This window comes from Gracilinanus agilis, chromosome 4 (assembly GCF_016433145.1).
Source record: "Gracilinanus agilis isolate LMUSP501 chromosome 4, AgileGrace, whole genome shotgun sequence".
In the NCBI taxonomy this organism is placed as follows: Eukaryota; Metazoa; Chordata; class Mammalia; order Didelphimorphia; family Didelphidae; genus Gracilinanus; species Gracilinanus agilis.
The window spans coordinates 187250142-187277276 of NC_058133.1; the positions used below are offsets into that span (position 1 = coordinate 187250142).

The window sequence follows — 27135 nt, forward strand, 5'->3', positions numbered from 1 at the left end:
AGCTTAGGCTTTCTGTCCTTTACTTTGTCTAAACCTGACATAAAACAAGAATAAGATGCAGTGAGGTGAAGGGAGAGAGTTTATATTTATTTTGTGTAGGTACTTTTATTATCTATAAAAACATCCCATCCACCCTAGAAGGTTCTCTGGACAACGGGACTGTCTCATTTTTGTCTCTGTGTTCCGAGCACTTAGAACAGTGTTTGGCAAACACTAAGGCCCTAATAAACACTTGTTGATTGATCCTTTGAAAATCATAAAATGGCAAAATCCAAATTCATACATTTAAATGCTGCTTAAAGGTTGTCCATCCCAGTTCTGTTAAAATGTGTCAGAAGTGTAAAAATTCCGTGAGAATTTTATAAACAACTTGGCTAAATGGAGCAAAAATGACAAATCCCTCTAAAGGTTTTTTAATAAGGCTGGAAGGTATTTAGGGATCCAAAAAAGAACTGAGGGGAGGGAAGCAGTTTCAGCACTTCGTAACACCTTTTTCAAAAATCCTTGATTACATCCTCACTCCTCACTGGGGAAAGTAGAACAAAGTTGTGTGTGCACAGGGAGTATTAAGGCTACATATGTAGCCCAGGATTTTCGTCTGTCCTGGCCAGGACAGTCCTGGGATGGAGGAGGAGAGAGGCCAGGGACCTCTCCTCAAGGTGACCAACAGCGACCCCTAGTGGATCCCCAGAACCTCTGCTCTTCCAACAAGTCACCAAGGCCAGTTCACCAAGGACTAGTTAATGGGGATCACGTAATTCTCACAATAGCCCTGTGAGGTAGGTCCTATTATCTGCATCTTACAGAGGCTGCTCAAGTGACTTGCTCAAGTGTCTGAAGCAGGATTCAAGGTCTCTGCAGACTCTCTCACTTTCCCCCACTCTCTTCCCTTCAATTTGGTCCTTTCCCTTTTATCCTCACTAAAAAAGCCCAAATCCAGCTGCAGCGACTTGCTGATGTTTACTGCTGAGATTCCCGAGTGATTAAAGGCAACGATCATTGTTTGTCTATTCCTCTCATCCTTTCTCTGCCTAGAACTCACTCTACAACTGAACATATTCTATTTTCTTCCTCCAGTCAAGTTTTCTGCTACTCTATTAGTATGTGAGGTCGCCTCTCAGCAAGATTTTGCAGCGAGCATTCAATTTAGCCAACGTGAACATCTACTGGAGTGTTTTCCAAAGTGGCCTTGGTAAGGGGAAGAGGATAGTGGGAATGATAAAAGAATGGCCAAATTTTTTAAAGCACTACCTTCTCCCAAAGAAATATGTTCACCTTTTTTTTTTTTTTTTTTAAACCCTTACCTTCCATCTTGGAGTCAATACACAGTATTGACTCCAAGGCAGGAGAGTGGTAAGGGTGGGCAATGGGGGTCAAGTGACTTGTCCAGGGTCACACAGCTGGGAAGTGTGTGAGGCCACATTTGAACCCAGGACCTCCCGTCTCTAGGCCTGGCTGTCGATCCACTGAGCCACCCAGCTGCCCTATCTTCACTTTTTTCAATGAAAATGAAGCCCAGATTCAAGTCAATTTAAAAAAATGATATCAATACAGAAACTTCCAAAAGTGAGTCCTGTTCACAACACAGTATGCCAAAATGGATCAAATGTGAGTTGGCCCTTATCAACTTGGGCGTAAGCTGCAACCATCACAGTGAGTTGGCTTAATCTTAATTTTAAGGCCTAATCTTTGCTTTAAAAATCACATCAATATCACATCCTGACTAATAAGCAGCTTAAAGAGAATCCATTGAAGCAAGCAAAGTTAGTCCAGGCAAAGGTAATACAATGTCTAGTGGAAATATAGACAATAAAGCTCCCAAATCCAGAAATGATTATTTGCTAATGTTAATTGCTGGGATTCACAAGTACTATTATTGATTTGAAAGTAAAAAGCGTTGTTTGATGCAAATGTTTTAGCTGCAGATAGCATATTTAATAAACTGAAAAAAAATCTCTGAAAGGGCACATGTGGGCAGCTAGGGAGCACCAGAGTGCCACGCCTGGTGATGAGAAGTCTTGGGTTCAAACCTAGCCTCAGACACTTTCTAGCTGTGTGAACTAGGCAAGGCAAGTCACTTAGTCCAATTTTCCTAGCCTCAAAACTGAAACTCAGTAATATCAAAGGCAGAAGGTAAGGATTTTTTTTTTAAGGTAGATGCAGAATATGTTAGCAAGACAATTTTTCTTGAAAAATATTTGCTTTTAATAAAAAAAACAACCCCCCCCCCCCAAAACCTTATCTATGGCACCAATCAATCAACAAGCATTTATTACAGGGTTATCATGTGGTAGGTTCTGTGCTACATGTGAGGTTACTTTGAAAATATTCCTTGCTTCATATAATTGTCTGATAGGAGAACACTGGTGTTACCTGAAGTTGTTATGCTGAACCAATGCCCAGTGAGTCATTATGCAAAACAAATCCAAATGGCCTACCAGATAATGATGAAAAAAGCTCCTTAGATGTTTGTAATCTATTGAGAAACTAAAATTGATCATTGTAAATGGATGAAACAAGATACAGTTAAAGATGATCACTTGATTACATATTGCAACATTATTATTTTGAAATTTTATTCATGGCAATGCCATATTAAGAAAATTTCCACATAATTGACAGCATTTTTGGCTAAAATGATATGTTGGAAAAATCGTATTGGACTCTGCCGCAATGAACCTCAGTAGATGCCAGGATGGATGAAACATGGGTCTAAAGACTGGCTTAAAATTTGGTCCGTTCAATTCTGAAGGACTTATGAGAAAGAATGCTGTCCACATCTAGAGAAAGAACTGTGGGAGTAGAAACACAGAGAAAACATGTGATTTATCACTTGTTTATATGGGCATATGATTTGGGATTTTGGTTTTAAAGGATTGCTCTTTTACAAAAATGAATAATATGGAAATGGCTGAGTGATTACACACACACACACACATACACATACACACACACACACACACACACACACACACACACACACACACCCTTAGTGGAATTGCTTGTCAATTCCGGGAGGTGGGGGGAAGGGAGGGAGAAAACATTAATGGGGGAAAAATTTTTAATTTAAAAAAACAAAACAAAACTTGGTCCTTTGTGCAATGTAGATACATTGCATACTTCACAATCATTGTAACACTGTCCAATGGTATGAAAGCAGAGTACATGACAGCTATATTACATATTGCAAAATATACTCTTACCCAGAGGTACTTCTAAGGTTTGAGGTGAAAGAAGTGTCATTTTACTTGGTGATAATAAAGATGAAGCAAAGTAATTTTTATGACAAAAATTTCTTCTTAAAACTTTCATATTTAGTGGATGAAAAAGTAAAATGCCCGAGTAGTCTAAATAACACAGCATCTTAAAAAGCATACTCAGATCCTGATAAATTAAGTTACTGCATTTATATAAAAGGTTAGAGCTATGATTAATTTACAAACTATTTTCTCATTTAAAAAATTCTTGCCCTGCAAAACAAACTGAAGCCAAGATCTAATTATCAATCAACTATAGAAACTTTAAAAAAAAATTTTTTTTAATGTGAATGGCTAAGAAACTTATTTGACATGGATAAATAAGAGATCTGATAGGATTTTCATCTTGTATGCTCACGGCTCAGCTGATGATGATGTTTATAAAAATGATGGAGGCAGATATATAAAGGGAAAATAGTATTTTAATAAAAGCCATTGCTGATAGAATATATCAACCATGTGCCTGTAAGGATTCAGCTTGCTGCATCAGCTATTTCCCCTTTCGCGCCTTGGAGCGCTCAGGTAACAAAAAAGAGAGCCCGCCCCTCCCCACTCCAGGAGTCTTATCCCCTCTCTTACATCATCATGCTTCCTGTCTGCCTCCATTTTTTACAATGATCTGGACATATACTTTGTGTTGTGCCAATTTATTCAACAGGAATTCATCTAATTCCATAAGAATTTGAAGATTTTTTTTTAAACCCTTACCTTCTTAGAATCAATATTAAGTATCAGTTCCAAGGCAGAAGAGGGGTAAGGGCTAGGCAACTGAAGTCAAATGACTTGCCCAGGGTCACCTGGCTAGGAAGTATCTAAGGCCACATTTGGACCCAGGATTTCTCCTTTCCAGGCCTGGCTCTCTATCCACTAAAGAAATAAACCATTTGCCCAGAACTGACATTTCAGGTCTTTTATAAAAGGCATTGTGATTAGACTCTTTTTGTACGTGGGAAATGGCATAGCAAAGTACTTTATTCTGAGGTGTCACTATCACAATAAACTAGGAATGGTATAATTTGGGAAGATATATTGGGCTGAAAATAGAAGGAAAAATCCAGTATTTTAATTTTATCAGTCCTCTTTGTGTCCCACATCCACCATAACACAACCCTAGGATTATTCCGCCTTTGTGTAAAATCTATTCGTGTTGATTCTCAAGTGATTTTATAGGACCTACCACTTCTTGTGTCCTTTGGGACTTTCAAACTACAGGAGCTTGAAGACTATAATTTATGTCCAGGCTTTGAGAACACACGGTCCATTATTCTCATTTCATCCTGTTCTCTCCCTTTGCCATGGCTGTGTACATAATATCTTCAGTTTGACAAAGATACAAGGCAGCTTATCCTAGACTTGGTGCCACCACCGCCTGTAGCCTTATTTACCTATACCATGCAAGGAAACTCACAATGTGCTCTTAACAGTGCTAGTAAAACAAATTCCCAATCATAATCTAAGCTTTAAAAATGTAGGACAGATATCTATGTGTCATCTGAGCAAGAACGGTTAATATACTTGTAGAAACAACAACAAACACAAATTATAAAGGCTAACATTTATTTAGCACCTTAAGGTTGGCCAAGTGCTTTACATATGTTGACCACATTTTATGGGCTTTTACTCCCCCAAGCTCATTAATAATTATGGTAATTTGCTCTAAACGTAAAAAAATCACCTGGGTTTTATCAGTATTCACGTTACATTTATTTCTATTTTATGTTTTAAGATTTGCTTTGCTATTAAAAAAAACAGTGAATTCTTTATTTGAAAAATACAAAGAAAATTAGATTTTGATAATTCTAACATTTTGATGATGCTAAAACTTCGATAAGATACTAACAAAAAGGTGACAGACTGGTTGCAGAATATGACATGGACATCATCCTAATAGAAGGCAGTATCATGTAGAATGTGCTACAAAACAGTAACATGTGATGGTACCCTTAGGAGACTTCCTGGAGGTTATCTGAGACTGATGCTGCAGAAGCAATAGCAGTCTGCCCCAGGTTTGCAGACATTAATTTTGTCAGCTCATGTGAAGCAGCATCACCCTGTATGAAGGAAACTGTCACCCATTTGACCTCATCTCCTGTTGACCTGGAGACCAGGACTGTGTGCAGGAAATCATAAAGTGAATTGAGTCAAGAGGGTAGAACAGCAGCCAGAAAAATGCAGCAACAATCAAGTCATGAGACGGGCAGAGCTTAGTCCCCTGCACTGCCCCCTGGACGGCCCGGACAAAATAGGAAGCCATGGCTGGCTCCTGAGACATGATGTGGGAGGGCTAGGGGGCGGAGAAAAGATTTGATAAACTGAGGCAGGAGGGAATTTTGGGCTCTTCTCTTCCAGGGTTTGTTGCTGACTGGACCTCCCCCTGTGAGAGTGGCGAGGGGGCCCAAAATGAAATAAGTAAAGTAACCTTTATAGTTCTCTCTTTATTTTTCCATTTTTCTTTCTCCCTTACTGCCTTTGATTAACAAAATTATTAATTTAAGGCCAGTCTCATAATTTTCACTCTTATAACCCTAACTGATTAAATAACCAATAAGGAAACTCTTCTCTATGCTCCTGCTTAAACTGCCCCAACTGTCCTAGTCTCTGAAAGGAAAGGAAAAAAGAAAAAAGCCTTTGCTGGCCCAGGACTGTGAATTCTGGGAGTATGAAAATGCAGTATTCTGCACACTATTGGAAAACTAAATAATGATCTGTGTGATTATATAGAATATGGGACCTCTTCCTTGTAATATGGAGACATTTCAGCTACTTGTAAAAACCATATGGTTTATGAAATAGCACAAAATTCTTAAATAAACTTAAAGTCCTCTCTCCATGGAATTCTCAGGATCATCTCCCAAAGTTTCCTCAAAGCTTTTGTTCACTCCAACCCCAAAGTTCATGGGGATGATCAAGAGAAACACTTCCTTGTCTGAGACCTGCCTAGGGTCTCACCAAACAATGAATGAAGTTTCACAGAAGCTTCCAGTCTTGCTCTGGTTCCATCCTTGCCACACTTGTCCCGGCTCTTGAGATCAGTCCTGAACTTCTACTTGCATCGCTGGCCTCAGCTCCCTCCGTCAGAGCCAGTTATAGCACTGGCCTCTACAGGACCAGAGTGACTTGCATCAGTGCTCATTGGGGACCACAGAGCCCTGATGATCTCCATCCCCTTTCTAGGCTTCTGGCCCAGAACTAGAAGGGTTCAAGTTCTCAGAGCCAAAAAAGAAGGAAAAAAAAACAAAACACCTAAGCCAGTAGAACATCATGCCTCCATTTTCTCACATGGTCTACCGGCCCATCGTTAAGTCAGATCCTGTCATCTCTTCCTCAGTCTTCTCATGAGGCTTATGCCAGAACAAAAGGAAAAGAATGGACAGAGACTGGACTTCTGGATGTGTGTGGAAGAGTTGTCCAAAGCACCCAGATCACCACTAACCCTCTTTAAATCATTCTTTTACTCCAGGCCCAGGGAGTAAATAACAGTAATTTAAATAGACAAGAATGTAGAGGAATGGGCCCTCTCCCTCTCTCACACTCACAGACGCACATTTATAAATGAACCTATGATTTCATTTGTGAAGGGAACTCTTTCAGGGAAGAAATTCATTTCACTGAGAACCTGAACCCAGGTCTGGCTAAGGGCAGCTCTCTTTTTACTATAACACCCTGTACTGGCAGCTGGTGGAAGAATGGATAGAGTCCAAGGCCCAGAGTCCGGAAAATCCAATCTCCCCTCAGACACTTGCTTCTGTGTGACCCCTGGGCAAGTCATATATAACCTCCATCTGCCTTAGTTTCCTCAACTGTAAAATAAGGATTATAATAGTATCTACCCCTCTGGAATACTGTTTAGACAGAATACTTAACATTTGTAAAATGCTTTATACAGTAGGCACTGTATAAATGCTTATTACATACACACACACACACACACACACACACACACACACACACACACACACACAGACAAGCACACACAACCTCAACTTGCATAGGATTTTGGTCAGAGAAAATAGTGTCAAGAAGCCTAGGAAGAAAGGTTGAGAAGTGAAAAATAACCCCAAACATGGAAGACTAGATAGAGAAGGGCGATAACCCTGAGAGAAATGGCAGAAAAGTCAGGAAGAGCAATTAGAGGAGAAAAAAAAAAGATTGAAAATTTGGACATGTAGAATTTGAGTACAGTAAGAAGAGTCCTGGATTTGGAACCAGGTGCCTTGGGTTCAAATCCCAGATAGCTATGTGATCAGGAACAAGTCCTTTATAACTTTCTGAAGTTTGGATTCGCTCCAATAGAAAATGAAGATAACAATTCTTACACTCTCACAGGATTGTTGTGAGGAAAACACTCTGTAATGCTTAAAGCACCACAGAAATGTGAGTTGTTATCATTCCTCATCAAAGCTAATGAGACTTGACAGGAAGAGAATATTAAGAGAGAAAGGGACTTGGGATGGAACTATGAGGAACATATACCTTAAACAAGGAGGACAGGGGAGCCAGACAGTAAAGAGGAAGGTCTGGTGTTAGAGAAGCCAAAGGAGAAGAATCAAGAAGGGAAGAGTGATCAAAAGCATCAAATGCTCCAGAGAAGTCATAGAGGATGAAGACTGAAAAAAGACTTTTGAAAAATGGTAATTAATTCAGTAATAGGTGACCTGAGAGGTTGAAGACTCCCAGATCTATAAATCCAGCTTAATCTCTTTAAATTCCTGTTCCATATTACCAACTTCCTACTGGATTATGTTGAACTGAATGTCCCATAAAGAGTTCAAAGTAAACAACAGGGCTTATTGGTTTCCAACTCAAATCCTTCTCTCTTCCAAGTTTTACTATTTATTTTTTTAAAACTCTTACCTTGTCTTAGAATCAATATTACTAAGTATCAATTCAAGACAAAAAAGTGGTAAAGGCTAGGCAACTGAGGTTAAGTGGATTTACCCAGGGTCACACAGCTAGGAAGTATCTGAAGTCAGATTTGAACCAGGACTACCTGTCTCCAGGCCTGGTGCTCTATCCACTAAGCTGCTACATGCCCCAATTTTTCCTGTTTCTGCTGAAGGCCCCACCAGGTTCACAACCTTGATATCATCCTGGACTCCTCAATCTCATTCATACAGACTGCCAAATTTTATCTTCTTTCCTTCCCCACCTCTCTCCCATCTATCTCCTTCTTCCACTCACAGTAATTACAGGTTCTCAGCAGCACTTACCTAATAAGAGCAGCACCTTGACACACAAGTTTAATCCATTCCATGGCCAAGCTCATAACTCAATTTTCTCGTTGTGTCAAGTTAAATCTCCCCATTTAAAAACTTTTTGCACCCCCCAAAAAACACATGAATTTTCTGTTTTATATGCTTTTAAATATGAAAATGTATTTTATAGATAACAAGTAAATATATTTATAGATAATAAGAGAATGTAAAAAAATAAACTTGTTTATGAAATATTATTTACCTTCAAGGTCAGGCAAAGATGTTGGCAGGTTTTCATTTTGTGCACTATCACTTGACATAACTTATTCTCTACACGAGTTATGTGCTACATTTAAATGCAAAGTTGATCTTAGACATTACTTATGTCATTTTATTGCTAAGCTTAATTGCTATTTTTTTACTTTACTTAATTATCATCATTTTCTTCATTGAATTTTGGCCATTTTGCCACACTTTCCTTGATTTTACTTAGAAGCCATTTCAACAAAAATCTTCCCCATAGAAGTTTGTTTCTTCCTCCCTTTCAAAACATTTTGATAATGTGTGAAACAAGTGTCTTTATACAGCTCCAATGCATGACCCATTGCAAATTTTTCTGGGTATGTCTTTTCAATAAACTTTTAATTTTTCCCAAATCCTCAACATTTCCTTAATCTCGCTTGTACTGATTACCTCATCCACCTCGGGCTCCTCCCCACTAATTTCCTGCAAAACCTCCGTCTGCTGCTGCTGCTGTAACTCCTTCAATTCCTCCGTCGTCAGGACCCATGGTTAAAAGTTAAGAAATTTGCCCAAAAAACTGATAATAAAGACAAAAATAAAGAAGAAAGCAAAAGCAATTCAATATAGATGCTCGCATGGCCAGATAAATACTGAACTAAATGAGACAGCCTCATGTAATTTGTGAAACCAAAAGTTTGGCAGGCTATCTAGTGGAGGGTGGCAAAAGCTTGTGATTCAAATAATCTGCCCATGACTTAAAGCAAAAAATCCCAATCATGACTGCTCATATCTCAAATCGCTCATGACTTAAGGTGCTCATGTATCAAGGTGCCACTGTAGGACTCTTTCCTCACTAATCTTACTCAAGTGATTTTTCTACAGTACAGGTCTAACTATGCCACACAGAGATGCACCCCTATTCAGGGAACTCCAGGGGTTCCCTATTAAAGGATTAAATATAAATACCTGGTATTTAAAGCCTTTCACAAACTGATCCCAACCTAGCCTCCAACTTTATTACACATTACTCACCTTCAAATCCACTAAGGTACAATTAAACTGGCCTTTTTTCTATTGTTCTTCATACAAACCAATCCATCTCCTGTCTTTGTACCTAGAATTTACTCCCTCCTCCCATCCACCTCTTAGAATCCTTCGAAGTCAAAAAACCACTTTCTACATAAATCTTTTCCTGATCCTCCTTCCCTGTAGCTGTAGGGCCTCTTATCCCAAATCCACTCCTACGCCCTCTTTATAGATCCATGTACAACGGTTGCCCTGGGTAGATTGCAAGCTGCTCGAGGACAGACTGTCTCTTTACTGCTCTTGTATCCCCAGTATCTAACGCAGTGTCAGACACTTAAGTACTTAATAAATGTCTGTTGATTGGGCAATCAACTTGATTTGAGGTCTTTTCCAGTAACAGAAAACTACAGCCCTAAAACAGTAAAGGATGAATCAATCTGACATTAAGGGGATTAACTGGAGATAAACATAAGTGATCTGAATAACCAAAGGTCGAGGGTCAAGGAATTTTGGGAAATGACCCAGTGGACATCGTTTCAGGTTGAGCCCTTGAGTTATTGACTTAGGCAATGGAGACAGAGAAGAGAAATATATTAATCAACAAAGCATTTATTAAGTCTTTATTAGTGCTTGGGATAAGGTAGTGGTGGTGAATCTTTTAGAGATCAAGTGCCCAAACTGCACATTCAAGCCTCTTGTGAGCCCTCACTCTATCCCCTCCCTTCTACATTACCCCAGAGGGGAGGAAGTGCTTCCATTAGCAGCTGGGTGGAGGGGCACTGTCCCTAGGTAATGTGGAGAGGGGAAACAGAGCAGCCCCCTCTGCTGCAAGGGTATGTGTGCCACGTCTTTGCCAACATAGGGTCAGGGTTGGCAAATATAATGCCAAAAATAATAGAAAAAAATAATGCCAAAAGTTAAAGTCTCTGCCTTGATGCCAATCTACTGAATACACAGGTAGGATAGACAAAAAAGATACAAGAATGGGGGGTTGGGAGGGGGAGTTCTGCTGCTACAAGAAGCTGGGGGATATTACACAAAGCTTCTTATAGAAAGCTGCATGTGAGATGAACCCTGAAGGAAATTAGGGATTTTAAGAGAAGAAAGGAGCACCTTCCACATGAGGACAAGAAATGGACTGCCATTTGTTGGGTCAGTTTGGTTCAAATGGGGAATGAAAGGGAGTCATGGGCAGTAAGGATAGAAACGCAAGCAGGGACGTGCTGTGAAGGAAGGGGTTTTAAATATTCATTCAAACCTATCGTTAATAGGGAACCAGTAGAGTTTATTGCGTATGTCTGAGAAAGCAGAGTCATGAACTCTGGCTCAGTTTTACATGGTACAGTTTTTTCATCTGTACCATGGGGAAGAATTATGACATTTTCAACTAACCTCAAGAGAATAAATAAGCTTTGAGTACCCTCAAAATAACCAAGTTTTGAGGTCCTGAGATGTCGCTAAATGCAGAAGGGCCCATGATGGGTATCCATGAACAATGTTTTATGAAATAGGGAAGGGCATCACCTCCAAATCTGCTTTCAAGAAAGGCTCAGCCTCATTCACAGGGCAAGCCATTATTACTGATAACAGCTTAAAATGTCTCCCCTCTAAAAAGTATTAAGAGGGGCAAAATCTTTAGTCTAAAATAATCCTGTATCCCATAATATGAATAGAAATTCCAAGGTGAGGCATATTTTCTCTTTTAAATTTTAAATAAGAATTTATGCATTATCAAAAACACTTCTATTGTTCTAAATTTTCATCAACATCTTCTAATCTATAGCCTGTCATACATTCAAATTCCCCAGAACCAATACCTTGTGTCAGTGATGATGTCTCAAGCCCCAAAGTGGATAGTGGCCACATTAGTTAGTAAATGCTGAGCTTAAAGATATGATCTCTGCTCTTCCAGGTAGGGGATCTAGTTTTTGCTTGGAGGAGGCCTCATTTTCAATGTCCCTGAAACCACACTAAGCAGCTTCCTGCATAAAGCTGGCTAGATTATGAAGGGTCTTGGCTTTTTTTCCACATGCAAAATAGATATATTCCCAGACTTGTGGAGTTGGAAAGGGATTAAGCAGCCTGTAAAAGCCCAAGACCTCTCCTTTCCATATCCTCCATAAAATTTCCCCCACTTCTTTAAATGATCTCTTTTGATAACATGGTTCACCTCTCTTACATCCTTCACTGCACTAAAAGTCATTGCTGTGGTCGTTCATTCACTCAGCAGACATTTATAAGGAGTCACTCTCCCACAACCCCTGCAAACTCCCAGCTGATAATGGACTCCTTCCTGTTCAGAATTCTCATAGTAATTTTTCTAGATTTCTCCGCTGCACCAATCATATTCTGGTTCCACAATTGTCTGGCACATCCCCATCCCCTGCCACACACAAAGCACCCCAAAGGCAGAGACTATATCTTGTTCGTCTTTGTCTTCTAAAGCACCCAGCACAATGCTTTGAGCATGGCACACATCTCAATATCTCAATATCTATTGAGGACCTATTCTGTGCAAAGTGTCCTGCCAGGCATTGTGGAAATATTTTTATTAAATGCCTAAAATGTACTAGGCATTGTGCTAGGTTGGAGATACAAATGTACAAGTAAGGTAGGCAGTCCCTGCCCTCAAGGAGCTTACAAGCTACATATCAGGGATATAGCATGTTCACAGATAAATGAAGACAGGATATATCCAAAATGAACAGTGATTGTGAAAGGGGAAGTGGCACTAACAACAACAGAGCCAGGAAATGTCCATTAAAGGTGGCATTTGAGCTGAACCACAGTAGAGTGTATTGCAAGAGGCAGGGGTATGGGAGAAACCCTGTCCAAAGGCATGGAGGTGGGAGATAAATGTGTTATGCACTAGAAACAAAAATAAAGCCAGTTTGGCTGGATCATATGTGAGGGGGAGTAACATATAATCCAGAAGTAAAGATGAACGGGAGCCAGGCAAAGGCATTTAAAGCCTTTTAAATGCCAAGCAGTGGAATTTGCCGCTTATGCTAAAGACCAAAGGGAACCCCTGAAGTTTCTTGAGCAGGAGTGTGGCACAGCATGCCTCGTGCTTTGGGCATATTAATTTAGCAGCTATGTAGAAGAGGGATCAGAGTAGAGACTGGCAGTAAGAAGTCTAACTATTATGGCAAGGGGTCCAGTAAGGGGTAATAAGGGTTTATGGCTGTGAGTGTAAAGATAGGAGTGTGAAGAGTGAAGAGTCTGTGACTCCTGGATAATCGAGCAGGGTGAATGGAAGAATAGTAATAGCCATAGACAGAGAGTCTTAACTTTTGTGTGTCAAAGAAGCCTGGTAGAGCCTATGTGCCTATTCTTAGAATAGTGTTTTTTAAATGCATGAAATAAGATTACAAAAAAAACCCAATTATACTGAAACAATTATTAAAAACAAAATTCTCAAAGTTCACAAACACCAGGTTAAGAATCCCTGCCTTTAAGGAACATGGCCACGGGAGGAGATGGACAGGGATTTGAGCAGAGACAATGTGTTCTGTTTGGAATATGCTAAATTTGAGGTGCATGTGGGACACATCCATGTGGAGGTGTCCAACAAAAATAGTTGGAGATGTGGGATGGGTATGTAGATTTTAGAGTCTTCTGCATAGAGGTGATAATTGAGCCCAAGGGAGCTGATGAAATCAAAGTATGAAAGAAGAGATAAGCTAGGACAAAGACTACCTAAGAAGTTTAAAAAGAGGCAGAGAAGAAAAGGCTTAAACAAAAATAACCATGAGGTAAGGGGAAAAGATGAGGCTTAGGAGGGTGGAATGAGAAATCCTGAGGATGAAACTTTCAGCACAGTAAGATAAAATGCTACAACCAAATCTGGCTTTTCTGAGTAATATCCTAGGAAAAATGCAAGAGTGATAGATGAAGCAGAGCTAATAAAACCAAAAAGCAACACTAAACTCCTCTATCCAATCTAGGACCACACCAAGATGATGACCAAGAGCTCACAGGTGCTCTGGACAGGGGCAGGAAGTGGCAGAATGGTGGTGGAAAGCAGAGTCTATATGAGAGCTGTCTTTGAATACAACATTCCAAAAGGCAAAAGAAAAAGGTTTATAACAACTTTTCCTAAAATAGTGAGTATAATCCTACAGGGTAAAAAAATAAAACTTTAGTAAACAGAGAATTTTCAAGCATTCTTAATGAAAAACTGCAAGTGAAGGCACTCTCTGAAATGCAAACATAAAAGAGGAGAGACCTAGAAAGGTAAATAAATATATATGAGCAACTGTAAGGGACTAAATGATGATGACCAAGTGCTTACATTCTAAAAAAGGAAAAGAGATACTTAGTCTCTTTAGAATTCTATTCTATCTGATTCTATTCCAGGGTCACAGAAGACGTGGGGCCTGGTTGAGTATGTTAGACTACAGCTGAGATGTCAAACTCAAAGCCAGCAAAATTATCTCATGAGGCAGGAACTAGATTAAAATGTAATTGGGAAATGTTTGACAAAATAAAATTAAAGGGGCAGCTGGGTAGCTCAGTGGATTGAGAGTCAGACCTAGAGACGGGAGGTCCTAGGTTCAAATCTGGCCTGAGACACTACCCAGCTGTGTGACCCTGGGCAAGTCACTTGACCCCCCCATTGCCCACCCTTACCACTCTTCCACCTAGGAGCCAATACACAGAAGTTAAAGGTTTAATAAAATAATATAAAATTACAGCATAGATGTTCATTTGTGGGTTTTCTAAATCAATATGCAGCCAACAGAGATTGTTTCTATTTGACTCAGAATCAGGATATGCCAAAGGAATTAGAAGTGAACATCTTATAAATCTGGTTTGTATCTGGAAAAAGGCAAAAGGATGATGATCACAGAGTTTGGTGTAGAAATACATTAAATTCGATAGGAAAATAAAAGGGGACAAGGAAAAGGGGATAGAGCCAGGGAGGGAACAGTCACTGTCAAAATGAGCTTCAGTTATGGAAGGTTGATGACTGGATTAGATGAAGAGAAGGGCAGAAAAGATCAGACCACTCCAATTCAGTAACCCATTATGATTTCAGAAGACTGAAGATGAAGCAAACTTCCCAGTAAAGAACAAAAACATACATTTTCATATACAAAGTGTTGATTTGTTTTGACTATAACTTATTCCTTTGTTGCAGGAGATTGAGGAAGCAAGTTAGTAGTTAGTGATAGTAACGCAAAAGAAAATAGCATAAATACATTAAAAACACACAGAAGAGAGGGCGTTCAGAAGAGATCACAAACAGAGCAGTTTTGTTACTATTATGACATATTTAATGTACACTTCTAAAAAACAAGTGGCATTTAACAATTCAGTTTCATATATAATCCTTTCTTTTAACTGTATATTGAAATGTTCATGTTTAAATTCATAATAAAAAAAGAAAATGTTAAAAAAAAATATAAGGAGAGATCCCTTTTAGCTGTAAGGAGTGGCACTCAATCAATGTGAATGAATGGCTAAGGCCACCATTAAGCCCTTCCCCTCCATGTTCTACTGTTCTCACTTCATTCCCTACCATTCCTCTAGACTCCAGCCTCAGACACCAAGAACTGGTAACTGCTTTGACTAGTCTACTCCTGGGCACACCCACCTAGGCCTGAGCCTGCCTCCTCTTCCCCTCAGTGGCAGCAGTTTCCTGTAGAAAGGAAAAGCCCAGGACAAAGGGCGGAGAATCAAGTGAAACTTATGTATTTCACTGCCCTAGGGTTGGGCATCCAAAGTCTACTGCACTGTACCTTATCCCACCCACACCCCCGCCCATTTTCTTCCAAGGCCATGCCATCTGGAGGAATCCCACCCTGAGTCCAGTGACACCCCTAGTATCAACAAAGCCATTTACTCTAGTGATGGGTTCAACACATGTAATGATTCCCCCAAATGCTTGGACCTTGGGGTGCCACCCCTTCCTCCTCCATGCAGATTCCCAGCCCAGGACTTTGCCCCTGCCCTTGCCCCTCCCAACCCTCCTCGCACCTGGGGATGGGAGAGAGGCTCCAGGAGCTCCAGCGCCTGTCTCCTCACGTTTAACATTGGGCGTCAGTGGATTTCAGATCCATCTTTTCCTGAGAACAACCCTGGATCTCTGCTAAGGCAGATGCCTATCAGGTAGGATGTTTGTTTCCCATTTGTGCTGTTATTGCTGTCACAGATGTGATTTCTGGGAAGGGGCAGAGAGAGGAGCCTCTTAGTATTAATGTACTAAAGGTTGGGCTTACCCTGAGGCATCAACTTGGAGGGGGCCTAATTATAGCTCACTACCAACTAGGGTGGGCCATCTCTCTCTAGAAGGAAATAAAGCTAGTCTGTGCCAAGGGCTAGAACAGCACCTAGATGCAGTTCTGGAAAGAGTAGATACTAGATTAAGTATTTGCTAACCGAAAATTAACCTATCTTGCTTATGTTTTTCCCAAGAGGCAAGAGCAAAGGTCTGAGCCACTGTGGCCTCTGGCTATGGCCTAACATACAGGAGTATTTGGGGGATTTGAGGAAAAGGTGTTGAACTATGAGTTTCCATTGTTTGTTAGCTTAACACTAAACCCACAGATGAAGGCCTATTCTGCCTCCCATTAAGTCACACAACAGCACCCGAATGTTACATGTTAGGGGGTAGGGAAATGGCCCTGCTAGAATTCTAAAAGCTGGAAGAGGTTATCTAGCATAATCCTTTCATTTCATAAAGAAAATTGAGAACCCTTGAAATGGCTTGCTCAATGTCATAAAGCCAATGATAGCCAAGCCTGGAACCTGGGTCTCCTATTCCAAGTTGAATGTTCTTGATCCTAATACCAGACAGACTACTCCTGGCAATCTTGAGGTGGCCATTACTCAAACCCCATCATACATGAGGTGAAAGCAACAGTATACTGGAACTGGTGCTCATTTAGAAAGTAAGCCCAGAGCTCCCAAAGGACTCTTTTGTTTCAGTTGAATTTCATATCAGTCACCATGGATACTGGGGATACTTAAACCACAGGTCCTTAACTTTTTTTTTTTTGGTATCTTGGACCCCTTCTCATTAAATGACTAAAGGAAATGCTAAATTTGTTAGACGTTAGTACAAATAAAGATGCCCTCCCCCCCACCCCCGTAATCTATCCACAGACCTTTGGTTCCATGGACCCCAGGTTAAGAACTTATGACTTAAATAAATGTACAATCTTCCAAATAAGGCTTATACCTCCCCCTACAAGCCAACTTGGGGAGGGAGGGGCTATGAGAGTAGAAAGCTGCATCTAATTTCAGGGTTGTTTTTTTTTTATAATGATGGTTCATTTTGCTGAATTATTTTTCCTTATTATAAGGGATGACTCTTCAGGAAGCAAAAGGAAGAGGAAGAAATGTACATGATGTAAAAACAAAAGATATCAATAAAATATTTCTAGGAAAAATTATGAATATAAGTATTGAGAAAAGCATAGGAAGAACTTTTATACTTGATGCAGGGTGAAGTAAACAGAATCAGGAAAACAATCTACACTGACACTATAAATGGAAAGAATAGGAAAATTTTAAACCCTGGGCAACTGTAATCACTGAATTGAGACATAAAAAGATGAGAAAATGCACCTTTTCCCTGAAGTGTATGGGGTATAAAACACTATACATATTATCAAGCCATTCTCATACTATGGACTGTGTCCTGACACTTTAAAAAGATTCTTACTTTCTATCTTGGCAATTTGCAAGGCAGAAAAGTGGCTAGGGCTAGGCAATTGGAGTTAAGTGATTTGCCCAGGGCAACAGAGCTAGTTATATGTGACTCCATATTTGAACTCAGAACCTCCTGTCTCTAGCCCTGGCTCTCCATCCACTGAGCCATCTCACTGCCCCCAATACTGTTCTTACAAGACTGCGGCAGGTCTTAATACTGATATTTGGCTACTGCCCATGTTTATCTTCTATTCATGTCTTTTTAAAATCCAAGTTGGCGGTTTTTTAAAATAATTCATTTTTTCTTCCTATCAAGAAAATTTGTTTCCATTTTTAGAATTTCCTCTTCAAGGAGACAGGAAGTAATTTCATGATTCTTATTTCTAACAGGGTCATTACACAAAAGTAGCACAATGGAATAGCTGAACCCACTTGAGGCTTTACTTACAAATCTTACTTTTATTCATGTGAGAGAGGGAGAAGTAAAGGAGAAAGAGAGGGAGGGGGAGATGGAAAGGGAAATTATCCCTCTTGGACTTCCCCTACAGAATTTTAGGCTATGGGATGTCCTTTTCCTGAACTATGAAATTTTTTTCTTCTAAAATCTGTGGGGTATACTAGACTGCTCATAGAAAAAAATTTTTTTTGATAAAAAATTCTGAGGTAGAATGGTCACTTCCTCTCAACATTTTCATTATTTCTACATCAGCAATCAATTCCTTACTGATAATTCCCTGATCTTTTACCTTTTGAAGAATAAAATTTCTTTCTGAATAATAAAGATTATTCTAAAGAATAACATTATTCTAACAGTAAATCAAAATTATCAGCTACTTTACTTTTTGAGAGCTCCAGCAGTTGCCGATTAACTTAACTGCCTTCTTACTATCATAATGTCTCCATGCTAGATCTGTGATGTTTTTTAAACTCATCTATTCCTTTTGGCCACCTAACCAGTTGTATGCTTCCAAAATAGCATCACCTCTATTTCACCCTCCACTGACCACCAAATACTCTCCTGTTGTGTGGTTCTTGTTTGTAGTATTATCTAATGAATAAATCTTGGGCTAGCAATTAGGATCTAACTACTCTATAGTTCATCTTTGGTAAGTTAACTGCTCTGATTTTCAATTTTTCCATCTGTTATACCAAGAATAATAATTCCTGGTCTACCCTAAGGTGCTTGTTAACACCTTGCTGCTAAATGAGGCTAACAAATGTGAAAATGATCTGGAAGTTAAGTGCTCTATGAATGCATGTTTTCTGACACTATCATCCTTCCTAGATTGGGAGTGGAAGAATATGACCTGACAGATAACAGCTGATCACATGTCTGACTTGGAAAAAAAGAAAAGGGAAGAATCAAAAGGTAATTTTATTATTCCTATTTCTAGCAGGGTCTTTACACAAAGGTTAATATCATAGCTGAATCCACTTGGATTTTACTTATAAGCATATGCTGCCCCAAAGGACCTCTCTCTATTTCCCTCCTCTTTTCCAAGGCACAAAATTTCCATGTAGGAGAGGTGCCACAGAGGAATCAGAATATATTAATTCATGAACTGAGTTCTCTTATCTTGTGAATGAGGAAGCTACAGGACTAAGTTTGAGGGTTATAGTGACTTTGCTAAGAAGCAGGACCAAGAAACCAGGAAAGTCATCACACATTTCTGGTAGTCTCCTATGCTTGACAAAGGGAAGGGGCAGATTGGTGGCCTAAGCAGATATTAAATGCTGCCTTCTGATGATTTACTGTCAAAACATAAATGAGGAAAGATGTTAAAAAGAAACTAATTATTCCTATTCTCATCTCAAGGACTAGGATGAAAACAGTACCACTTAGTGAGAACTGTACCCCAACGAAATATTCAAAAGCCTAAACATAACTTTTCCACTCTCCCAGGGCAATAGCCGAACAGTGGAGATTTTGGTCCAGAAAAGTATAATGCAAGCCCTCCAATACCAATGAAATAGAAGCAAATGTCTAAATGCAGGCATAATTCCACTAACAAATTCTGAGAACAAAGTCAGCAGAGGAATTAAAGGAAGTTCCAAAACTTAAAAGCTGCCATGCCTGAGGTCCAGGGTTGTGAAAAAGCTAATCTAGGCCCAACTAGGGGGATGGGGATGGTGAAGCACAGTTGGCTAAAAGGGAGTCGGGTATTGTTCCAGCCTCAACAAAGAGGCTACACTGCAGGGATGCCAACTCGTCCACCACATTATCCTTGATCTGGTTCAAGAGTTCTAAGAATCAATGAGCTACAAAATAGCATTAGCCATCTCATTAAATAACCAGCTAAAGACATATACTTAGTACATACTGAACATTTCATGCATATTATTTTTCAAACGTATATTCATTTTTTGTAACATTTCTCAATTATTAGATACTAGTAGTATAATTACATAAACTCTATAAGCCTATTGTCTATAAAAAAGGGAGAAACTCACCTTTATTTAAGAAATATTTAAACACTCACCTACAATGGGAAGGCACTATGCTAGGCAATGAAGACAAAAAAACAATGAAATAATCCCTGCCCTAAAGAACTTACACATAAAAGCAGATACAAAATAAATACAAGGCAATTTGGGGACAGACAAGTTAAATGGGTTTCCAAAGATCCTAAAAGTTCAAGAATGGGAGCAAATTAGGGGAGGACTTATATTATTAGGTGGTACTTGAGCTGACAGGAAACTATCATCTATTACTTGTATCTACTTACTACTCTTCTATCGTATATAACCTCAATTCCTGCTTTAAAAAAAAAAAATTTACTTAAAAGTAAATGCTTTTTAAGTGCCATTTAAAAAAGAGTTATTACCATGTGGAAGTCCAGTTATAAAAGTCAAACCACTGAAACTAGATTTCTAAGACCTAATTTAGGTTCAAGTTTCAGCTCTCGAACTTACTAGCTAACACTGGGCAATTTCTCTGCCTCAGTTTTCTCATTTATAGAACAGCAACTGATATTTATATTTATATTTATATATCAAAAGTTTCAAAACTACCATACACACAATTTCAGTGACTTTCTTCTAAGAGGTAAGTACTACAGGGTTTATTATCTCCATTTCACAAATGAGGAAACCAATACTCAGAAAAGTTGTGACTAGTCTATAATTAGGAAGTACTGGCAGCTCACAGGACTGAGAAAAATGTTTTATAAACTTTAAGTACTATAGAAATGAGTTATTATTATTTTTATTCATCCCTAGAAACTTCCCCGTTTCTGTTGAGAGCCCACATTCTTCCTGTCACAAATTCACAAGAATTTATCCTGACTCTTCATTCTTCCTCACTGTCATAATCAATCAGCTATAGTCTTGCTTAATCAATCTACAATTTACTAATTACCAGTGTCAGGCACCATACCAAATGCTGATCCATTCTAATTCCACATCTGTCCATCTCTACTTACATAGCTACTTGCCTTAGTTTAATTCTTTATTTCTCTCCTAGACAACTGAAATGGTCTTCTTATCGGGCTCACTGTCTCCAGTCTTCTCTCCATTCTATCTTCCACACATGTCAGTGATTTTCCTAAAACACAAGTGCATCTCCCCTGCCTCAACTTCTTTGCAAAGGCCTCTCTACTCCAGTTAAAAATGCTTTCCCTTATCTTTACCTCCTAGGTTCTTTAAAGGCTTAGACTAAGTGCCACTCCTGACCTTCTCTAGTTCTTATACTCACCTTGTACTCTTCCCCCCAGTCACCCCCTACTTTTCATATCTCACCCAGCAGAATGTAAGCTCCTAGAGGACTATTCCTTTTTTCTCTTTATAACCCTACCATCTATAACAAGACCATACATACAGTAGACACTTGTTGAACTGAAGGTGGGGGGGGAGGGGGGAGGAAACCTTGCACACATATGACTTTGGCTAAAAGACTATGTAAACACTGGTTTTGGATTTGGGAGCTTAAATCCCAGTTCAGATGTTCTGAGTTTCTATATAACCTTGGGAAAACTGCTTCGCCTCCCTAGGCCCATGCTAGATATCTATAATTCTTTTACCAGCTTTATATCCCATTAAAGTCTCTGTGAATCCTATGACCCAACTCAAGTGTCTGTGGACAAGAAAACCAACATGCTATATAACCAACCTGGAACAAAAAGAAAATCACCCCAATTCCCCACCAATAATTGAAGACAAAGAGGATATCAACATCCAGCAATACATTCCTAGGCCACCAATAATTTAGTTGATGACAGAACTATGCCATTCATTCACTGCCTTTGTCCATCAAGAAATGACTTGAAGTATGATACTGGCCAGTTGACTCTACATTAAATTGTGCTAGTGGTAGAGGAAAAACAAAAGCATTTCTTAAAACATTACTATAAAATATTTTAAGTGTGCTGAGACTCTTTGCTCATGGATTATAAACGTTTTCTCCCTAGTTCACACAGCACTTTTAAAATACTTTGTCAGCTTCTTTATCCTGTTTTGCCAATTAAAGAAAATTATACTTTCACTTTTGAGAGTAATTACTACTCCTTTCATGTATTTTTTCCTTGGGGTGGGGGACACAGGAGAATGAACATTTGTAGTTAAAAAAAATCTTATGCCTGTTCTTATTAAAGCCCCAGGGCAGAAGCATGGGGCCAAAAAGGTTACGTACTATGCTTCACAACTACTACTTTTCTTGACTTTCCCAAAAGATTATGAAGACACACATGCAAAAAAAGCCCCTAAGGATCTGGCCACTCCACCACCACTGTTTCTCCCCAGAGCAGAAAATGACATCGGTGCAGGTAAGACCTTAGTCCATACATAGAAATAAAAGTTCTTTCCTGTTCCCTTCTCTGGAAGCAATCCAAAATTTCAAGCTGAGCCTATGTCCAAAAAATGAAACTATGCCTATTGGGGGGTTCTCTCCCAAGTCTGGAGGATAGCAAGCCCCTCATCACAGGAGACTATCTAAAAAATCCCAGTCCTCTGCACCAAAATAACTCTCACGAGGCTAGCTTCAACAGGATAGCTGGTGCCCTAGCTAAAGTGCATCTGTGGAAAGGCTGTAAGTGGACTTGAGTCAGAAGACTTGGTTCTAAGATCCCATTAGCCTTAAGATTCTGTGCAAGTCATTTTTTCTTCATTGAATTTGCTTCTTTTATCTTTGAAACCATCAAAATATCTGTACCACCTATCTCAAAGCTGTGAATTAAGCACCTTATAAACTACACATATAAACAACCCAATTGGCATTAGATAAGCCAACACAAATGCTAACATTTCTTACATGCCTGCTACATGATATGCATATGGCTCTACCCCTTTTCTCCACCTAAGAATTTTTAATAGCTTAAGTCAAACATAATTAAGCAGCTATATTAAGTGCTAGAATTTTAGGTTGACCTATACCTCTGCTTGGAGGTAGAGATTTAATAGCAGTATGCAATACAAATGAATGTTGTCCTCACAAAAATTATCACACTTAAATTTCTGGGTAACTTAGAGCTGGTGCTTAAAGTCAGAAAGCAGAGTCCCAGAGAAAATGACTTCATCGAAATTGAACTGGACAGACAAAAACTGACTTATCAGGACCTATTGCAAGTGAGTTGTCGGGAATTAGGAATTAACCTTGAGCAAGTGGTGAAGATAAGAAAGTTACCCAACACACTGCTCAGAAAGGTAAGTTTCCAAAATCAATACCAAATTAAACTCTTGGTTGCAGTTGTATTTGGTTAAGCAAAGAGTTCAGATTCATTTGGGGGCAAAAAAAAAAACAAAGTAAGGATACACTGTTAATCATTCCAGTGTTCAAAAGCATAAAGCTCAGTGTAAAAATCTTGGGTTCTGTTGGTTGGGAGCTATGTGCCTTTGGGCAAATCACTGACCAGCTGAGAAATAGAGGAAACTATCAACACTTCAAAACAATATGAAGATCTTAATTTATAGTAGCACTGATGATTTGTGCACCAAATAAAACTTCCATGATGTTTAGGTGCAAAAGTTTTGTAGTCATCCCATTTGCTTATAGTCTCATGGCAGAATGAAAGGATCAACAGTGATGGGAGCATCCAAATAAATCTGCCTTTGTTTCCTCAGCAGTAGTTGGGTCTCAGAAGTCTTAGAAAACTAATTCTTATTCCCGGTTTGCATAATAGTTCTAATACTTGGGAGAATTCTGACAATCAACTTTTTCCCCCCTTTATGAAATGAAAAAATTGAAGCCCCATTTTAAAAAGTTTTTTTTAAGAGCTCTCATTTTCTTGGCAAACCCGATATATGCTATGATTTTGAGAAAGCTTTTTGTTTTTTGCCATATACCCTGACATGAGATTTCCTTAGAAATGTGCAGCATAGACTGTACAGGGATTCATTGGGAAATTTTGAAAAACTGCAGGATGGGGTTGTGGGGAGGGAAGGGGGAACCACCAGACCAAAATGGGAAGAGCTAGTCAAACTGGCTTTAGGACTAACTTGTAGAACAGTGAAATGTTAGCAAAAACAATCCTTTCTGTATCTTTATGTTTTCATAATGATTACACATATTAATCAAAGATAAATACAGATTTCTTTCATTTCCCCACCTACATAAGGACAAAGATATTTCAAGACTACAGGAATTTCAAGAACTAGAACTAGTTCTAGTAAACCGTGAACATGAAATGACAGAATCTACATTATCACTGATAGAGAAACCGTGCTACAACCATGTTGCTGCAAAAATGACTTATTAAGCCAAATTGTATTGGCTGTGGATCAAGAATCTGGTTCTACTTCCAGCTCCTACCTGTGATCCCTGGCAAGATCTAGTTACTCATCTACAATTTTTCTAAGCTTCAATTTTTCTTCCCGCCCCCTCCCACAAAGAGTTATATATTTTATTTTGCTAGGGGAGAAGAAAGTCCACAGATGTTCTTAGACCAGTTGATATATGTCAGTACTTTGTTAAACAGAAATACACCAAAAAAAACAAATTAATTAGCATTCATCCACCAATAATTTATCATCTTCTATAGGCAAAGTATTTGATAGAATTCTTGATGGATGATTATTTTCTAATGCCTGGTTGTTCAGTAAGCAAGTAGGTCCCAAACCCTTACTTTCCCACACTAACCTGAACTATCAGGGAAGTGTCAAGGAGTGGGGGAAGTTAGTAGTTATGGTTTCTCACCTCACAAATGAACCAGGATATATAACTATCACGATTCCACGGTGGGCAAACTCTGGTCCCTGAACAACCATGGAACCAGTAGGCCCTTTGCTTAAAGCCAAAGGAGTATCATTTTCCAACAAACATTTCATTTGACTTTGCAAAGTAACTGAATTTCTAAATTGTAAAAATGAAAGCAGTGTTCAATAACCTCTTAAAATGACATGTCTGCCCTGGCATCTTGGTTTTCCAAATGTATTTTTTATATACAAGTACTTAATCCCAGTTATTTTCTTCTACCACCCAATGCTATCCAAGTAGCTTCCTTTAATGGCTACTGGTTTAAGAAATGCTTTGCTAAGAGTATGTAGGCACTTAATATATGTTAGTAATGAAAACAAACTTGGGGAGATAGTCATTTAAAAAACCAAACTAAGTCAAACTAAAAAAAAAAGGACTATGTAAGAAATCCTTTGCACAGACTACATATTCAAATCAAATATATAAAGGATCTAAAATTTGGTGTTTAAAATTGTTTATACTACTGCTCAACTGTATTAATGTGAACAATGGATTAACTAGCTTATTTCTTCTATGCAGAATGTCATGGTATACTTTACAAGTTGAAAACTGGTTTGTGAATTGTTTTGCCTCCTCTTTTCATCAACTAAAACATCTTAATTTTTAAGTTACTCTGTCATGAGTTCTTAAACTTTTTTTGTACCTAAGACTCCTTTAGCAATCTTGTGAATCCTATGGATCTCTTCTCAGAGGGTCTTCAATTATTTTTTAAAGGATAAAATAAATGGATAAAAAAAATCAATGACATGGAAATGCAGCTATCAAAATGATAAAAATTAAAACTTCACAAAAGAACTCCTATGAGTTTGAAAAACATAACAAAACAAAAACTACCAAGTTAGGAAGCTACTGAGAATCCATCAGTGCAGTCCTTTGAGATCCTAACCTTAGAGCTGTTAAATTATTTTGCTGTAATCCTGACACCAACCAATATATTCTCTTGGTGTATATAAAATACACTTGCAGGAATTTGCCATTTGAAAACCATTATTTGTTTTAAAAAAAGTTAGTACTTTTAACTCTGAAATGATAGAGAATGGAGAACCAGGCCCGGAGATGGAAGGATCTGGGTTCAAATCTCGCTGCATACTTCCTAGCTATGTGACACTGGGCAAGTCACTTAACCCCAATCGTCCAGCCGTTAGCACTCTTGTCTTAGAATCAATAACTTAGTATTGACTCTAAGGCAGAAGGTAAAAATTTATTTAAGGGAAAGAAACTGATTAAAATGATAAAAATAAATATGTAAGTAAAAATAATATATAAATAAGATTAATCAAATAAACAATAAAAAATAATCTGCTCCCTTGCATCCTCAAGAGATGTTCACTTAGTCCACTTCTCTCCTCCACAAAGCCAGCATACCTTCCACCTTTAGCATGTTTTCTTAACCTTTTTTTCCTTTGATGTCCTGGATCCTATTGGCAAACATGTAACCTCTTCTCAGAATTTTTAAATAATCAAAAGAAATTCTAATTTTAGCTAGAGGTTAATAAAGACACAATTTCTTTCCCCCATCCAAATTCACAAACTCCCTAAAATCCACCAATGGGTCCCAGGTTAAGAACCCTAGACTTAAAAATATTCTAAATATCTAGGAAATGCTAGTATTGAAGCAGGCCTCACCAAGTTGGAATACAAACAGCCCAGGCAGGATTTAAAACTATAGCTGGGAGTCTGCCATAAAGCCTCTATAACAGGTAGTATATGATACTTCCCAGTCTGGAAGGTGATTTATACATACAAAGCACTGTATGTGCTCATATATGCAGGAGCACACAAAATACATGTCTCTTTTTAAAGGTGTCTTCAAATATCTGTCCCATACTACTAAGGTCATTGAGTTAGAATTAGAAAAGACATCTCTTCCCTTTTTTGGTGTTTCCCCTTTCCCTCAAATCTAAAACAAAGATCTTCATGTGGTGGCTACTGAGTTGGGAAAATATCAGAAATATAAAAATGTGTTGAAGGTAGTCTGTTGGCATGGCATTTCTCTGCACAGTAGCCTCATTTACTTGTAATGGTATTGTCCTGAAAGAAAGGTTTCACTGCCTATGGCCTAGACAGTGGAACAAAAGCATCAGTTTTCTGGCAGACACCCAAATGCAAATTATGCTAAGATAAAATGAGACAGCACAAAAAAAACAAAAAAACCTGCTATTAGGACCCCAATTTTTATGCTTTAGAAAGACACCTTTTTCATCTGCTACAGACACAAAATAGGAAATTCACTCACCTGAAACAGGGTGATTTTCTAACATATAACAACCTAGGGCCCCACCCCCTGAATTCATAACCAATCACCTGACAACTTTTACCTTGAATTTTGCACTATATATCCCCATATATGCACTGTGAAAATGCACTGCAAAGTTTAGTATGGCTGGAAATAAAATCAGATTAACCATAAAATTATCCTGTACAGTCTTTTAAAAAAAGATTTGAACTAAAATAAAATGTCCAAATTCATTGACCTAGAAATCCTACTGCAAGGCATATAACGCACCCCCCTCAATCACCATCAAGGAGATAAAAGGTAGGTCCCACATACACCAAAATAGTTATAGTA

The 27135-nt window shown here is 38.7% G+C and overlaps 1 protein-coding gene across 1 annotated transcript in view; it reads right to left on the reverse strand.

Annotated features, from left to right (window-relative positions):
• Nucleotides 1-15691: 15691 nt before the first annotated feature.
• LUC7L3 (LUC7 like 3 pre-mRNA splicing factor) overlaps nucleotides 15692-27135 on the reverse strand; it is a 44840-nt gene continuing 33396 nt past the window's right edge. Inside the window, exon 12 of the transcript XR_006506118.1 lies at nucleotides 15692-15887. The gene's annotated coding sequence lies outside the window, so the exon portion shown is untranslated. The remainder of the gene's footprint in view (nucleotides 15888-27135) is intronic.